General features: G+C 38.5%; 1 non-coding gene across 1 annotated transcript; it reads left to right on the top strand.

Annotated features, from left to right (window-relative positions):
* The first annotated feature begins 636 nt into the window (after nucleotides 1-636).
* Nucleotides 637-711, top strand: Trnas-cga. Its single transcript has one exon. It is a non-coding gene; the product is annotated as a tRNA-Ser (tRNA).
* Nucleotides 712-14,919: the final 14,208 nt, after the last annotated feature.

The raw sequence follows: 14,919 nt of genomic DNA, 5'->3' as shown, positions 1-14,919 counted from the left end.
TTCCTAAGGGACCAGAAAGTTCTTAAGGGCGCAAATACAACTGTAACATCACACAAAAGGGAAATTCGATATTAAAGCTGATGCAAGAAGACGATAAAACAGTTTTCTTTTTATCAATGTAACATGCACATTAGACTGCTGATCTTGGTGTCTGTAATATTAGCAAAATGCATAATTAAAATGAAAATAATACTGAGGAGATAATAGGAATGAGCACTGCAAAATGATTCAGTATTCCCAGAACAAATATTTATTATAAACTAAAACATATATCGTACCTTAAGCTTAATACTACAATGACGGTAGATTTTTTTGTCCATATCATGTCCATTGAGCCCTCTTTTATATAGCCATTGTCCTCTTCAGTCGCTCGTGCTTCGTCACGGTAAGTTACAACAGTTCTTCTTCCTACACTTCACTCAAAACTTAGACAGAACACGTTTTTATTTATTTAGTAAAAATAATTAGATCAGACCGCCACAAATCTGCGTCCGTCTTACTCGAGAAAAACAGTAAAAGTCTTTTTAGCGCTCAAGGCTTCATTTGAAACTTCCTGCAGGAGAGCTTCTGTAAAGTTTGGAAGGTAGGAGACGAGGTACTGGCAGAAGTAAAGCTGTGAGTACCGGGCGTGAGTCGTGCTTCGGTAGCTCAGTTGGTAGAGCACTTGCCCGCGAAAGGCAAAGGTCCCGAGTTCGAGTCTCGGTCGGGCACACAGTTTTAATCTGCCAGGAAGTTTCAAATCAGAGCACACTCCGCTGCAGAGTGTAAATCTCATTCATGGCTTCATTTGTTCTCCAGCGAACAAAAAAGTGAAGGATCGCATATCCATCCGTACTTTTATGTTTATATTGCCGCCCAAAGCGACGAATTACATTATCTAGAAAATTCCACCGTCGCCATGCGACGCCTTATTATATATTAATCATTCTTTATAAACAAGTATTTGCCTTCTGGCTGAATTTGCTGTTTCAATTAAGCCGAAAATAGCGAAGATCACACCTTGGACCTTCATATTGACGATGAAACACAGAAATTGCATCGGAATTAAATACAAAAGGCACAATGCCGACTTAAGTACAAGAAGACTGACTCTTCTTACTGTCTATGATTAGAACCATTCCTGTGACACTAGTTATAGATTCCGATGCTTCATTTCAAATTTACTGTATCCCTCTGACCTTCGTATTGACGATGAAACACAGAAAATGCATCGGAATTAATTACAAAAAGCACAATTCCGACTTAAGTACATGTAGACTGACTCTTCCTACTGTGAATGTTTTGAACCATTCCTGTGACATAAGTTATAGATACCGATGCTTCACTTCAGGTTTACTGTATCCCTCTGACCTTCTTATTGACGATGAAACACAGAAATTGCATCGGAATTATACAAAAGGCACAATACCGACATAAGTACAAGGAGACTGGCTCTTCTTACTGACTATGATTTGAACCATTCCCGTGATACTAGTTATAGATTCCGATGCTTCACATCAGGTTTACTGTATCCCTCTGACCTTCTTATTGACGATGAAACACAGAAATTGCATCGGAATTAAATAGAAAAGGCCCAATGCCGACTTAAGTACATGTAGACTGACTCTTCCTACTGTGAATGTTTTGAACCATTCCTGTGACACATGTTATAGATTCCGATGCTTAACTTCAGGATTACTGTATCCCTTGGACCTTCTTATTGACGATGAAACACAGAGGTTGCATCGGAATTAAATACAAAAAGCACAATGCCGACTTAAGTACAAGAAGACTGACTCTTCTTACTGTTTATGTTTTGAACCATTCCTGTGACACTAGTTATAGATTCCGATGCTTCAATTCAGGTCTACTGTATCCCTTGGACCTTCTTATTGACGATGAAACACAGAAATTGCATCGGAATTAAATACAAAATGCACAATGGCGACTTAAGTACAAGAAGACTGACTCTTCTTACTGACTATGTTTTGAACCATTCCCGTGACACTAGTTATAGATTCCGATGCTTCACAACAGGTTTACTGTATCCCTCTGACCTTCTTATTGACGATGAAACACAGAAATTGCATCGGAATTAAATACAAAAGGCCCAATGCCGACTTAAGTACATGTAGACTGACTCTTCCTACTGTGAATGATTTGAACCATTCCTGTGACACATGTTATAGATTCCGATGCTTCACTTCAGGTTTACTGTATCCCTTGGACCTTCTTATTGTCGATGAAACACAGAAATTGCATCGGAAATAAATCCAAAAGGCACAATGCCGACTTAACTACAAGAAGACTGACTCTTCTTACTGACTATGCCTTGAACCATTATTGTGACACTAGTTATAGATTCCGATGCTTAACTTCAGGATAACTGTATCCCTCTGACCTTCTTAGTGACGATGAAACACAGAAATTGCATCGGAATAAAATACAAAAAGCACATTGCCAACTTAAGTACAAGAATACTGACTCATCTTACTGTCTATGTTTTGAACCGTTTCTGTGACACTAGTTATAGTTTCCGGTGCTTCACTCCAGGTTTACTGTATCCCTTGGACCTTCTTATTGACGATGAGACACAGAAATTGCATCGGAATTAAATACAAAAGGCACAATGCCGACATAAGTACAAGAAGACTGACTCTTCCTACTGACTATGTTTGAACCATTCCTGTGACACTAGTTATAGATTCCGATGCTTCACTTCAGGTTTACTGTATCCCTCTGACCTTCTTATTGACGATGAAACACAGAAATTGCGTCGGAAATAAATACAAAAGGCACAATGCCGAATTAAGTACAAGAAGACTGACTCTTCTTACTGTCTATGCTTTGAACAATTCCTGTGACACTAGTTATAGACTCCGATGCATCACTTCAGGTTTACTGTATCCCTTGCACCTTCTTATTGACGATAAAACACAGAAATTGCATCGGAATTAAATACAAAAGGCACAATGACGACTTAAGTAAAAGAGGTCTGACTCTTCTTACTGTCTATGATTTAAACCATTCCTGTGACCCTAGTTATAGATTCCGATGCTTCACTCCAGGTTTACTGTATCCCTTGGACCTTCTTCTTGACGATGAAACATAGACATTGCATCAGAATTAAATAGAAAATGCACAATGATGACTTAAGTACAAGAAGACTGACTCTTCTTACTGACTATGGTTTAAACCGTTCCTGTGACACTAGTTATAGATTCCGATGCTACACTTCAGGTTTACTGTATCCCTTGGACCTTCTTATTTACGATGAAACACAGATAATGCATCGAAATTAAATAGAAAAGGCACAATGCCGACTTAAGTACAAGAATACTGACTCATCATACTGTCTATGCTTTGAACTGTTCCTGTGACATTGGTTATAGATTCCGATGCTTCATTTTAGGTTTACTGTATCCCTTGGACCTTCGTGTTGACGATGAAACACAGAAATTGCATCGGAAATAAATACAAAAGCCACAATGCCGACTTAAGTACAAGAAGACAGACCCTTCTTACTGACTATGTTTTGAACAATTGATGAGACTCTAGTTATCGATCCGATGGATCACTTCAAGTTTACTGTATCCCTCTGACCTTCTTGTTGACGATGAAACACAGAAATTCAATCGGAATTAAATACAAAAGGCACAATGCCGAGTTAAGTTGAAGAAGACTGACTCTTCTTACTGTCTATGTTTTGAACCATTCCTGTGACAATAGTTATAAACTGTAATACATCACTCCAGGTTTACTGAATCCCTTGGAACTTCTTATTGTCGATGAAACACAGACATTTCATCGGAATTAAATACAAAAGGCACAATGCCGACTTAAGTACAAGAAGACTGACTCTTCTTACTGTCTATGTTTTGAACCATCCCTGTAACACTAGTTATAGATTCCGATGCTTCATTCCAGGTTTACCGTATACCTTGGTCCTTCTTATTGACGATAAAACACAGAAATTGCATCGGAATTAAATACAAAAGCCACACTGGAGGATCAAGTACAAGAAGACTGACTCTTCTTACTGTCTATGATTTGAACCATTCCTGTGACACTAGTTATAGATTCCGATGCTTCACTCCAGGTTTACTGTATCCCTTGGACCTTCTTATTGACGATGAAACACAGAAATTGCATCAGAATTAAATAGAAAAGGCACAATGACGACATAAGTAGAAGAAGACTGACGCTTCTTACTGACTATGTTTGAATCATTCCTGTGACACTAGTTACAGATTCCGATGCTTCACTTCACGTTTACTGTATCGCTTGGACCTTCTTATTGACGATGAAACACAGATATTGCATCGGAATTAAATAGAAAAGCACAATGCCGACTTAAGTACAAGAAGACTGACTCTTCTCACTGTTTATGTTTTGAACCATTGATGTGACACTAGTTATAGATTCCGATGCTTCACTTCAGGTTTACTGTATCCCTCTGACCCTCCTATTGACGATGATACACAGATATTGCATCCGAGTTAAATACAAAAGGCACAATGCCGACTTATGTACAAGAAGACTGACTCTTCCTACTGTCTATCTTTTTAACCATTCCTGTGACACTAGTTATAGATTCCGATGCTTCACTTCAGGTTTACAGTATCCCTCTGACATTCTTGTTGACGATGAGACACAGAAATTGCATAGGAATTAAATACAAAAAGCACAATGCCGACTTAAGTACTTAAAGACTGACTCTTCTTACTGACTACGTTTTGAACCATTCCTGAGACACTAGTTATAGATTCCGATGCTTTGCATCAGGTTTACTGTATCCCTCTGACCTTCTTATTGACGATGATCACCGAAATTGCATCGGAATCAAGTACAAAAGGCCCAATGCCGACTTAAGTATATGTAGACTGACTCTTCCTACTGTGAATGTTTTGAACCATTACTGTGACACATGTTATAGATTCCGATGCTTAACTTCAGGTTTACTGTATCCCTTGGACCTTCTTATTGACGATGAAACACAGAAATTATATCGGAATTTAATACAAAAGGCACAATGCCGACTTAACTACAAGAACACTAACTCTTCTTGCTAACTATGCCTTGAACCATTCCTGTGACACTAGTTACAGATTCCGATGCTTCACTTCAGGTTTACTGTATCGCTTGGACCTTCTTATTGACGATGAAACACAGATATTGCATCGGAATTAAATGGAAAAGCACAATGCCGACTTAAGTACAAGAGGTCTGATTCTTCTCACTGTTTATGTTTTGAACCATTCCTGTGACACTAGTTATAGATTCCGATGCTTCACTTCAGGTTTTTTGTATCCCTCTGACCTTCATATTGACGATGAAACACAGAAATTGCATCCGAATTAAATACAAAAAGCACAATGCCGAGTTAAGTACAAGAAGACTGACTCTTCCTACTGTCTATGTTTTGAACCATTCCTGTGCCACTAGTTATAGATTCCGATGCTTCACTTCAGGTTTACAGTATCCCTCTGACCCTCTTATTGACGATGAAACACAGAAATTGCATCGGAATTAAATACAAAAAGCACAATGCCGACTTAAGTACAAGAAGACTGACTCTTCTAACTGACTATGATTTGAACCATTCCTGTGACACTAGTTATAGATTCCGATGCTTTACATCAGGTTTACTGTATCCCTTGGACCTTCTTATTGACGATGAAACACAGAAATTGCATCGGAATTAAATACAAAAGGCACAATGCCGACTTAACTACAAGAACACTGACTCTTCTTACTGACTATGCCTTGAACCATTCCTGTGACACTAGTTATAGATTCCGATGCTTAACTTCAGGATTACTGTATTCCTCTGACTTTCTTAGTGACGATGCAACACAGAAATTGCATCGGAATTAAATACAAAAAGCACATTGCCGACTTAAGTACAAGAAGACTGACTCTTCTTACTGATTATGATTTAAACCATTCCTGTGTCACTATTTATAGATTCCGATGCTTCACTTCAGGTTCACTGTATGCCTCTGACCTTCTTATTGACGATGAAACACAGAAATTGCATCGGAAGTAAATGCAAAAGGCCAATGCCGAATTAAGTACAAGAAGACTGACTCTTCTTACTGTCGATGCTTTGAACCATTCCTGTGACACTAGTTATTGACTCCGATGCTTCACTTCAGGTTTACTCTATCCGTTGGACCTTCTCATTGACGATGAAACACAGAAATTGCGTTGGAATTAAATACAAACGGCACAATGACGACTTAAGTAAAAGAGGTCTGACTCTTCTTACTGTCTATGTTTGAACCATTCCTGTGACACTAGTTATGGATTCCGATGCTTCAGTTCAGGTTTACTGTATCCTTTAAACCTTCTTATTGACGATGAAACACAGAAATTGCATCGGAATTTAATACAAAAGGCACAATGCCGACTTAAGTACAAGAAGACTGACTCTTCTTACTGTCTATGTTTTGAAGCATTCCTGTGACTCTAGTTATAGATTCCGATGCTTCACTTCAGGTTTACTGTATCTCTCTGACCTTCTTATTGACGATGAAACACAGAAATTGCATCGGAATTAAATACAAAAGGCACAATGCCGACTTAAGTACAAGAAGACTGACTCTTCTAACTGTCTATGTTTTGAACCATTCCTGTGACACTAGTTATAGATTCCGATGCTTCGATTCAAGTCTACTGTATCCCTTGGACCTTCTTATTGACGATGAACACAGAAATTGCATCGGAATTAAATACAAAATGCACAATGCCGACTTATGTACAAGATGACTGACCCTTCTTACTGTCTATGTTTAAAACCATTCCTGAGACACTAGTTATAGATATCGATGCTTCACTTCAGGTTTACTGTATCCCTTGGACCTTCTTATTGACGATGAAACACAGAAATTGCATCGGAATTAAATATAAAATCACAATACCGACTTAAGTACAAGTAGACTGACTCTTCTTACTGTCTATATTTTGAACCATTCCTGTGACACTAGTTATAGATTCCGATGCTTCAATTCAGGTCTACTGTATCCCTTGGACCTTCTTATTGACGATGAAACAGAGAAATTGCATAGGAATTAAATCCAAAAAGCACGATGCCGACTTATGTACAAGAAGACTGACTCTTCTTACTGACTATGTTTTGAACCATTCCCGTGACACTAGTTACAGATTCCGATGCTTCACATCAGGTTTACTGTATCCCTCTAACCTTCTAATTGACGATGAAACACAGAAATTGCATCGGAATTATATACAAAAAGGACATTGCCGACTTAAGTACAAGAATACTGACTCAACTTACTGTCTATGTTTTGAACCGTTTCCTGTGACACATGTTATAGATTCCGATGCTTCACTTCAGGTTTACTGTACCCCTTGGACCTTCTTATTGTCGATGAAACACAGAAATTGCATCGGAATTAAATCCAATAGGCACAATGCCGACTTAACTACAAGAAGACTGACTCTTCTGACTGACTATGCCTTGAACCATTATTGTGACACTAGTTATAGTTTCCGATGCTTAACTTCAGGATAACTGTATCCCTCTGACCTTCTTAGTGACGATGAAACACAGAAATTGCATCGGAATTAAATACAAAAGACACATTGCCGACTTACGTACAAGAATACTGACTCATCTCACTGTCTATGTTTTGAACCGTTTCTGTGACACCAGTTATAGTTTCCGATGCTTCACTCCAGGTTTACTGTATCCCTTGGACCTTCTTATTGACGATGAGACACAGAAATTGCATCGGATTTAAATACAAAAGGCACAATTCGGACTTAAGTACAAGAAGACTGACTCTTCCTACTGACTATGTTTGAACCATTCCTGTGACACTAGTTATAGATTCCGATGCTTCACTTCAGGTTTACTGTATCCCTCTGACCTTCTTATTGACGATGAAACACAGAAATTGCATCGGAATTAAATACAAAAGGCACAAAGCCGAATTAAGTACAAGAAGACTGACTCTTCTCACTGTCTATGCTTTGAACCATTCCTGTGACACTAGTTATAGACTCCGATGCATCACTTCAGGTTTACTGTATCCCTTGGACCTTCTTATTGACTATAAAACACAGAAATTGCATCGCAATTAAATACAAAAGGCACAATGACGACTTAAGTAAAAGAGGTCTGACTCTTTTTACTGTCTATGTTTTAAACCATTCCTGTGACACTAGTTATAGATTCCGATGCTTCACTTCAGGTTTACTATATCCCTTGGACCTTCTTATTGACGATGAAATACAGATATTGCATCGGAATTAAATAGAAAAGGCACAATGCCGACTTAAGTACAAGAATACTGACTCATCTTACTGTCTATGCTTTGAACTGTCCCAGTGACATTAGTTATAGATTCCGATGCTTCACTCCACGTTTACTGTATCCCTCGGACCTTCTTATAGACGATGAAACACAGAAATTGCATCAGAAATAAATACAAAAGGCACTAAGCCGACTTAAGTACAAGAAGACTGACCCTACTTACTGACTATGTTTTGAACCATTCCTGAGACTCTAGTTATCGATTCCGATGCTTCACTTCAAGTTTACTGTATCCCTCTGACCTTCTTATTGACGATGAAACACAGAAATTCCATCGGAATTAAATACAAAAGGCACAATGCCGAGTTAAGTAGAAGAAGTCTGACTCTTCTTACTGTCTATGTTTTGAACCATTCCTGTGACAATAGTTAAAAACTCCAATACTTAACTCCAGGTTTACTGAATCCCTTAGAACTTCTTATTGTCGATGAAACACAGATATTTCATCTGAATTAAATACAAAAGGCACAATGCCGACTTAAGTACAAGAAGACTGACTCTTCTTACTCTCTATGTTTTGAACCATCCGTGGGACACTAGTTATAGATTCCGATGCTTCACTCCATGTTTACTGTATCCCTCTGACCTTCTTATTGACGATGAAACACAGAAATTGCATAGGAATTAAATACAAAAAGCACAATGCCGACTTAAGTACTTGACGACTGACTCTTCTTACTGACTATGTTTTGAACCATTCCTGTGACACTAGTTATAGATTCTGATGCTTTGCATCAGGTTTACTGTATCCCTCTGACCTTCTTATTGACGAAGAATCACCGAAATTGCAAAAGGCCCAATGTCGACTTAAGTACATGTAGACTGACTCTTCTTACTGTGAATGTTTTGAACCATTCCTGTGACACATGTTATAGATTCCGATGCTTAACTTCAGGTTTACTGTATCCCTTGGCCCTTCTTATTGACGATGAAACACAGAATTTGCATCGGAATTAAATACAAAAGGCACAATACCGACTTAACTACAAGAACACTGACTCTCCTTACTAACTATGTTTTGAACCACTTCTGTGACACTAGTTATAGATTCCGATGCTTCACTTCAGGTTTGCTGTATCGCTTGGACCTTCTTATTGACGATGAAACACAGATATTGCATCGGAATTAAATACAAAAAGCACATTGCCGACTTAAGTACAAGAATACTGACTCATCTTACTTTCTATGCTTTGAACCGTTTCTGTGACACCAGTTATAGTTTCCGATGCTTCACTCCAGGTTTACTGTATCCCTTGGACCTTCTTATTGACGATGAGACACAGAAATTGCATCGGAATTAAATACAAAAGGCACAATTCCGACTTAAGTACAAGAAGACTGACTCTTCCTACTGACTATGTTTGAACCATTCCTGTGACACTAGTTATAGATTCCGATGCTTCACTTCAGGTTAACTGTATCCCTCTGACCTTCTTATTGACGATGAAACACAGAAATTGCATCGGAATTAAATACAAAAGGCACAATGCCGAATTAAGTACAAGAGGACTGACTCTTCTCACTGTCTATGCTTTGAACCATTCCTGTGACACTAGTTATAGACTCCGATGCATCACTTCAGGTTTACTGTATCCCTTGGACCTTCTTATTGACTATAAAACACAGAAATTGCATCGCAATTAAATACAAAAGGCACAATGACGACTTAAGTAAAAGAGGTCTGACTCTTTTTACTGTCTATGTTTTAAACCATTCCTGTGACACTAGTTATAGATTCCGATGCTTCACTTCAGGTTTACTGTATCCCTTGGACCTTCTTATTGACGATGAAACACAGATATTGCATCGGAATTAAATAGAAAAGGCACAATGCCGACTTAAGTACAAGAATACTGACTCATCTTACTGTCTATGCTTTGAACTGTCCCAGTGACATTAGTTATAGATTCCGATGCTTCACTCCACGTTTGCTGTATCCCTTGGACCTTCTTATAGACGATGAAACGCAGAAATTGCATCAGAAATAAATACAAAAGGCACAATGCCGACTTAAGTACAAGAAGACTGACCCTACTTACTGACTATGTTTTGAACCATTCCTGAGACTCTAGTTATCGATTCCGATGCATCACTTCAAGTTTACTGTATCCCTCTGACCTTCTTATTGACGATGAAACACAGAAATTCCATCGGAATTAAATACAAAAGGCACAATGCCGAGTTAAGTAGAAGAAGTCTGACTCTTCTTACTGTCTATGTTTTGAACCATTCCTGTGACAATAGTTATAAACTCCAATACTTAACTCCAGGTTTACTGAATTCCTTGGAACATCTTATTGTCGATGAAACACAGATATATCATCTGAATCAAATACAAAAGGCACAATGCCGACTTAAGTACAAGAAGACTGACTCTTCTTACTCTCTATGTTTTGAACCATCCATGGGACACTAGTTATAGATTCCGATGCTTCACTCCATGTTTACTGTATCCCTCTGACCTTCTTATTGACGATGAAACACAGAAATTGCATAGGAATTAAATACAAAACGCACAATGCCGACTTAAGTACTTGAAGACTGACTCTTCTTACTGACTATGTTTTGAACCATTCCTGTGACACTAGTTATAGATTCCGATGCCTTAATGCAGGTCTACTGTATCCGTTGGACCTTCTTATTGACGATGAAACACAGAAATTGCATCGGAATTAAATACAAAAGGCACAATGCCGAATTAAGTAATGGAAGACTGACTCTTCTTACTGTCTATGTTTGGAACCATTCGTGTGACACTAGTTATAGACTCCGATGCTTCACTCCAGGTTTACTGTATCCCTCTGACCTTCTCATTGACGATGAAACACAGAAATTGTATCGGAAATAAATACAAAATGCATAATGCCGACTTAAGTACAAGTAGACAGACCCTTCTTACTGACTATGTTTTGAACCATTCATGTGACTCTAGTTATCGATTCCGATGCTTCACTTCAGGTTTACTGTATCCCTCTGACCTTCTTATTGACGATGAAACACAGAAATTGCATCGGAATTAAATACAAAAGGCACAATGCCGAATTAAGTACAAGAAGACTGACTCTTCTTACCTTCTATGTTTTGAACCATTCCTGTGACACTAGTTATAGACTCCAATACTTCACTCCAGGTTTACTGTATCCCTTGCACCTTCTTATTGACAATGAAACACAGATATTTCATCGGACTTAAATACAAAAGGCACAATGCCGACTTAAGTACAAGAAGACTGACTCTTCCTACTGTCTCTGCTTTGAACCATCCCTGTGACACTAGTTATAGATTCCGATGCTTCACTCCAGGTTTGCTGTATAACTTGGTCCTTCTTATTGACGATGAAACACAGAAATTGCATCGGAATTAAACACAAAAGGCACAATGCCGACTTAAGTACAAGAATACTGTCTCTCTTTACTTTCTATGTTTTGAACCGTCCCTGTGACACTAGTTATAGATTCCGATGCTTCACTCCAGGTTTACTGTATCCCTTAGTGATGTTGTAATTCAATGGAAAGTTGGAAATTAAGATTTAGCTTACTGTTTTATCAATCACAATTGGCGTAAAAATCATGGATTGACCATTGTCATAAAATATTGCATTATGAGATGTGATTAGTTTTTACTTGCAGTTTCGCGTGGCTTGAGGCAGTCACAACTAGCGTGCCATGGATTAAGAAATCGCATTATCGTCTTTCTAATTACTTCATGATCGTAGATACGATCATACCCAGTTGTGAAGTTATTGTTATGACAAAACAATTTCCTAAGGGACCAGAAAGTTCTTAAGGGCGCAAAAACAACTGTAACATCACACAAAAGGGAAATTCGATATTAAAGCTGATGCAAGAAGACAATAAAACAGTTTTCTTTTTATCAATGTAACATGCACATTAGACTGCTGATCTTGGTGTCTGTAATATTAGCAAAATGCATAATTAAAATGAAAATGATACTGAGGAGATAATAGGAATGAGAACTGCAAAATGATTCAGTATTCCCAGAACAAATATTTACTATAAACTAAAACATATATCGTACCTTAAGCTTAATACAACAATGACGGTAGATTTTTTTGTCCATATCATGTCCATTGAGCGCTCTTTTATACAGGGTGTTTCAAAAAGAAAGAGCAGATTTCAAACATTTATTTCTCAAAAACTACAAATGATAGAAACACAATTCCAACGGTCCTTCACTCAATATGAGTACCAAATGTTACACAACAAATATCAAAACTGTACCTCAATATGAGCACCATTTGTTACACGACAAATATCAAACCGGTATCTCATTTCTTGCCACACACGACGCAACTGGTCTTTAGTTACCGAATTCACGGCCGCAACAATTCGATGTCGTACCTCTTGAAGAGTAGCGGGCATAGGTGGGACATAAACACAGTCCTTTATGTACCCCCACAAATAAAAATCGCAGGGAGTAAGGTCTGGTGACCTGGGAGGCCACAGACGATGACATTGATCTTGTGCTCCTGCTCTTCCAATCCACCGTCCTGGAATGGTGTTATTTAGGTACCGTCGTACAGGTTCAGAGAAGTGTGGTGGGGCGCCATCTTGCATGAAGATGAAGTGATTTGAATCTTCCTGAAGTTGAGGAAATAGCCAGTTTTCTAACATGTCCAGGTAAATGGTTCCTGTGATAGTTTTCTCCATGAAAAAGAAAGGTCCATAAACTTTGTTTACCGAAATTGCACAAAAGACGTTAACCTTTGGTGAGTCTCTTTCATGTTGAATAACGTCCCTCGGAGTTTCACTCGCCCAAATTCGTACGTTATGCCGATTAACTTTACCAGAAATGTGAAACGTTGATTCATCTGAAAAAATTAATCGTTCGGCAAAATTGTCCTCTTCCATGTCCTGTAGAATTGCAGTTGAAAATTCGAACCTTTTGTTGTGGTCGTCAGGACGCAATGCTTGCAATAACTGCAGTTTGTACGGCTTCATGTGCAGACGGTTACTCAGAACGCGCCATACCGTTGTTTTAGACATGTTTAGTTCGTGACTTGCCCGTGTCGTGGATTTTCTAGGGCTCCTTTCGTAAGCTGCACGGACACGCTCGACATTTTCATCCGATGTGCGTGGACGACCCGTGCTTTTTCGCTTGCAGATGCAACCATCTTCTACGAATCTGTGATGCCACTCATAAATTTGCTTATGACGAGGCGGCTGTTTGTTGAATTGACGGCGGAATGCACGTTGCACACCAACAATGGACTCTAACTTTGCAAATTGCAGCACACAAAATGATCGTTCCTGTGGTGTCGTCGCCATTTTCCTACAAACAAACGCCAGCGCCACTGCGGATTTGCATGGAACTTCTGCGCGGACCATTGAAAAACTTTGAACCTTTCTCTGACAAGAAACGTTTGAATTGTGTTTCTATCATTTGTAGTTTTTGAGAAATAAATGTTTGAAATCTGCTCTTTCTTTTTGAAACGCCCTGTATAGCCATTGTCCTCTTGAGTCGCTCGTGCTTCGTCACGGTAAGTTACAACAGTTCTTCTTCCTACACTTCACTCAAAACTTAGACGGAACACGTTTTTATATATTTAGTAAAAATAATTAGATCAGACCGCCACAAATCTGCGTCCGTCTTACTCGAGAAAAACAGTAAAAGTCTTTTTAGCGCTCAAGGCTTCATTTGTTCTCCAGCGAACAAAATAGTGAAGGGTCGCATATCCATCCGTACTTTTCTGTTTATATTGCCGCCCAAAGACGACGAATTACATTATCTAGAAAATTCCACCGTCGCCATGCGACGCCTTATTATATATTAATCATTCTTTATAAACAAGTATTTGCCTTCTGGCTGAATTTGCTGTTTTAATTAAGCAAAAAATAGCGAATATCACATTGCCTCCCATGAGGAGAGAGGGAATGCCGAAGGATTACCTCGATCCTCATGTCCTCATGAGATATTCGTGATTTTTGGTGTGACATTTACATAACGTTACTGGCGTACTAAGTACATAAATTGAAATCACATTTATAAACATATATCATATATTTATCATTTTTCGAAATAAAGTTTTTCATTCTTTGTTCATCAGTCACTTCATTCCATAATACCAAGACTGACATTTATGTGCATTTTTAAGTTTGGTCCTTATTTGCTTATAACAGTAAGTGAACGTTCATTTCGCTCTTCAGGGGATAGAATTCAGAAATTACTTTCTCTTGAGCTTAACAACTAATACATGAGTACAGTGAGTGCTTATTTTCACTAAACTAGAGTGGACAATGTTCGAGCATCTGTTGACTCATTGTGGTTCAATTACAGTTTAATAACGTAGCACTACACTTCGTGATGCTTTCACTTTCTGTGTTAGCTGTCTACGGCGTTCATCATGCAGTACATCTGTCCTTTCCACTGTGGTGCCAGGAATCCAAGTGGCTTCCCGGGTTTTTATTTACAATATGAAACAGAAGAAGTGGAAAATTATTAGTATGACTTACAAGCTACTGGATACATTTGTTAAGGATCGGGACTGGTCTGGAGTTTAGGGTCTTCCTATAGTGACAATTCATTTTCTTTGTCCATCAAGAGACAGGATTATAATTCATTTTAGCAGTGTTCAGGAG

Source organism: Schistocerca piceifrons, unplaced genomic scaffold (assembly GCF_021461385.2).
Source record: "Schistocerca piceifrons isolate TAMUIC-IGC-003096 unplaced genomic scaffold, iqSchPice1.1 HiC_scaffold_2116, whole genome shotgun sequence".
NCBI classification, from domain to species: domain Eukaryota; kingdom Metazoa; phylum Arthropoda; class Insecta; order Orthoptera; family Acrididae; genus Schistocerca; species Schistocerca piceifrons.
This window is presented reverse-complemented; position numbering and strand designations above follow the sequence as displayed.